This window comes from Leopardus geoffroyi, chromosome C2 (assembly GCF_018350155.1).
Source record: "Leopardus geoffroyi isolate Oge1 chromosome C2, O.geoffroyi_Oge1_pat1.0, whole genome shotgun sequence".
In the NCBI taxonomy this organism is placed as follows: domain Eukaryota; kingdom Metazoa; phylum Chordata; class Mammalia; order Carnivora; family Felidae; genus Leopardus; species Leopardus geoffroyi.
In genome coordinates, this window is record NC_059333.1 from 147,443,409 (window position 1) to 147,447,743 (window position 4,335).

The window sequence follows — 4,335 nt, forward strand, 5'->3', positions numbered from 1 at the left end:
GGTGGTTTTAGGACTCTGGTGAGGCACGGCACACACCCCAGCACATTGGTGGGAGATTTCCTAAGCCCGGCATCTGTGCGAGCCTGAGCCCCAACTGTCCAGAGTCACCGGGCTGTGTTCACACTGACCCCTGGGTGTATCTCAAGCCCGGTTCTCAATTCACACCAGCTCTGTCCTTCCCGCGATCTGCTGGTGTTCTGCCCGTGAACTTCTTGCGTCCCAGGACTTGGGGCATCTGTAGCAACTGCTCTGAATGTGCTTTTCAAGGAAAAGGAACTCAGGCCAAAAATGGTTTACTTGAAATAGTGAAGGGTTAAGGAAAGTTGGGTTGACTTATTTGCAAATAGTTTTTATTTTCAACAGCCACACAGAAGCTGCCTTTTTCACTAAATGTGGACTCATAACCCAGCTCAACACTCAGTGCTTGCTCTCCACCTCCCCTCCATTTGTCTGTAAGTTACAGACAGTGGAAATGGGTGGCTAAATAATGGCCTAATCCCTGGAACTGTGAGTATGCTACCTTAGATGGTAAAAGGAACTTTGCAGGTGTGATTAAGTTACGGTTCTTGAAATGGGGAGAGTAGCCTGGATTATCTAGGTGAGTCCAATGTAATCACAGGGTCATTATCAGAGGGATGTAGGTGGCTCAAGGTCAGAGAGAGGGAGAGAGAGGATAGAAGCAGAGGTTAGGGGGGGCGGGAAGAGGGAAGAGCTATGCCATTGGCTTTGAAGCTGGAAAAAGGGGCTGGAGTCAAGGATCACAGGGGGTCCCCAGAAGCAGGAGCTCAAGCCTGCTGACACCTTAATTTTAGACCAGTGCACCCATCCAGAACTGTATGTAAGACAATACAATTGTGTTGTTTTAAGCCTCTAAGGTTGTGATAATTTGTGATTGCAGCAATAGAACACTAATATAATGGGGGTTTTAATTATCCTTCTTACTACTGAGCGTAAAATTCTCTGACCTACAGTAGACCCAAGGAAGAACGCCTTGCATGGAGCCCAAGAGCCATGGCACTGATTTTTTCCTGTTTTCCAAAGGCAGTTGGGATTAACCGACTGTAACTCTGATTCGGAAGCAGCAAATGCCAAGGTCTTCGGGCCCATTCCAGGAGATGAACTGCATTCTGCAACCAAACCAGAGAACTCACCAAGTCTGCAAGTCCCCCGGTGAAGCTCACTTGTGTTTGAAATCGTGCTTGCTAGCTCCTGGGATGTACGCTTGGGATGCCTGGGATGTATCAGGAGCTTGCTAGCTCCTGATACGTTTCTATCAGGGTCTAGAGGAAAGCTTAGCCACCAGGGTCCCAGAGAAGATAAAAGTATGCCCCTTAACTTCTGCCCTCCATAAGACTGTGAAAGGGGCCAAATGGTCTCCTGCCTAAACATCTTCCAGGTGTTCCTTTTTTTTTTTAATATTTATCTGTTTTGGGGAGAGCGCCAGCCAGGCAGGGGCAGAGAGAGGGGAACAGGAGATCCAAAGCGGGCTCTGTACTGACAGCAGCAAGCCCGATGTAGGGCTTGAGTTCACGAACTGTGAGATCATGACCTGAGCCCAACTTGGATGCTCAACCGACTGAGCCACCCACGTGCCCCACATCTCCTAGGTGTTTATAAAGGGATACTTTTCATCTGCAGGCAGTGCCTCTCGCTGTCCCATTCATTGTTCTCTCTCTTGCCCTTTCTCTGATCCCTGACCTCTTCATCCCAAGAAGGTCATCCTATACCCGTTCTGAAGCTTTGGGACTTTTCAGATGCTTTTTACCATCAGGAAGAGGCTAGAAAATTTTGGGGTGAGGTGCTACATGGTGTCTATTGTCCCTCAGCCCTACACTCCCCTTCCATAGCCTCTTTTCTGCTGCCAGAGCTGAAAGTCTACAAACTACACTTCCCAGACTTGCTTTCTACCTTGTTGAACGTCACCGATGGGAAGCACTGGCAAGAGTCTGGAAGGTGAGGGGAAGGAAAAAGCCTTTTTGCTGTAGACCTGGTTACTTTTTTCTTTTTTTAATGTTTGTTTATTCTTGAGAGAGAGCGCGCGCGTGCACGAGCAGGGAAGGGGCAGAGAGAGACATGCACAGAATCGGAAGCAGGCTGTAGGCTCTGAGCTGTCAGCACAGAGCCTGACGACACGGTGCTTGAACCCACAAACCTCAAGATCATGACCTGAGCCGAAGTCAGACGCTCAACCCACTGAGCCAGGCGTCCTGACCTGGTTGTGGATTTTTTTTACGAATATAATTTACTGTGAAATTGGCTTACACGCAAACCCAGGGCTCACCCCAACAGCTGCCCTCCTCAATGTCCATCACCCATTTTCCCTCTCCCCCACCCCCCATCCACCCTTTGTTCTGTGTATTTAAGAGTCTCTTGTGATTGGCCTTCCTCCCTCTCTGTTTGTATCTATTTTTCCCCCTTCTTTTCCCCCATGGTCTTCTGTCCAGTTTCTCAAGATCCACATATGAGTGAAAACATACGATATCTGTCCTTCTCTGACTGACTTGTGTCACTCAGCATAATACCTTCCAGTTCCATCCGTGTTGCTACAAATGGCAGGATTTCATTCTTTCTCATTGCCAAGTAGTAGTCCATTGTATATATAAACCACAACTTCTTTATCCACTCATCACTTGATGGACATTTGGGCTCTTCCCATAATTCGGCTATCGTTAAAAGCACTGCTATAAACAACGGGGTGCATGTGCCCCTACGCAACAGCACTCCTGTATCCCTTGGGTAAATTCCTAGCAGTGCTATTGCTGGGTCATAGGGTAGCTCTGTTTTTAATTTTTTGAGGAACCTTGACACTGTTTCCCAGAGCGGCTACACCAGTTTGCCTGGTTGTGTTTTTGAGGAGGCAGCGGTAGCCTTGGGCAAGTGCGAGCTCCTGGGTTTCTGCCAACTCTGACAAACACATCGTGTACTCTAAGCAGTGGGGACTTTTGCCTTTGCTCTTCCAGATCTGGAGGGGTAGCCACTTGCAATCACTGATCTTTGGGAAATCTTGTCTTGCCACTTTTTCTCCTCCGGTTCTATTCACACCTTTACGACCAACTCTCTACTCGAAAACCTAGAGTCGTTTCTGTTTTCCTGATTAGATACAAACTGATAACACCTGAATCTTTCACTTTTTTTTAGCAAGGGACAGAGACTTTATCTACCCTTGCTTTCAGAGCGAGGGACTTCGTCTACTTTCAGTATCCTGGGCTTTATGGACCCCATTTCATTGGGCTCAAAAGACTCAAAGTAGGATCCTGCCCAGAAAAGGGAGGTAGCTTGAATTTGGCAACACGTGTCAAACCAGGTTGGAAGCAGTGTTCTTTCTTAGATTCTCATGGTCTTAGTTTCTCTGGACATAGTCTCTGAGGATTGATGCATTAGTGACTTATGGGGGTGCTACTATGAGAGGCCTCTAAAAGAGTTAATATATGGAGCGGGAAGCTAAGCAGAGGTGAGATTACAGGTAAAGCCACAGACAATCACTCAAACCTAATCCCCAGGGGAGCTCTGGGGTGTAAGCTCCGCCTCAGCTTTTGTTTTTTTTTTTTCAACGTTTATTTATTTTTGGGACAGAGAGAGACAGAGCATGAACGGGGGAGGGGCAGAGAGAGAGGGAGACACAGAATCGGAAACAGGCTCCAGGCTCTGAGCCATCAGCCCAGAGCCTGACGCGGGGCTCGAACTCACGGGCCGCGAGATCGTGACCTGGCTGAAGTCGGACGCTTAACCGACTGCGCCACCCAGGCGCCCCCCCCCGCCTCAGCTTTTGTGATCAGCGCACCCATCAGTCATTCTCTAAGGGCTGCCCTAGGGTCCATAAAACTCCCAGAAATTCCGACTGGCTTTAGAAGCCTGAGAACAGGTCCCTGAAGAAGAGTAGCCAGTGTGAGCCTTTGGAAACAAAAATCAACCGAAGCTAAGGGAAGGTACAGAGAAAAGGTAAAAAGGGACCCTGGGCATCTGGCCAGAGTGCAGATAGAGTTCCTCTGATTAGGGCTCTTACTGTATCTGACTCTGAGAAGACCTTCAGAAAGGGATGGCCAAGGCTTCACTTCTGCCTCCCACATTTCATGCAAGTTCCTCTTTTGGCCGACTAACCAAGAACCACAGAGGGAAGGGGATTCTGGGAAATGCAATTCCCAGCTTAACCGAGTAGATAGTAAAACCATCCAAACATTAGGCCCAGCTGTTTCAATAAAGTGTCACAAAACCCCAGAATAGAGGTGGGCCTCCTTTTGCCAGAAGATCCACAGGCAGCTGTTGGTGGAAGGCCCAGCAGTGCCAGAAAGAACTGTTGACACAGCTCCTCTGTGTGGTCCCCATGAGGTGTTCAGT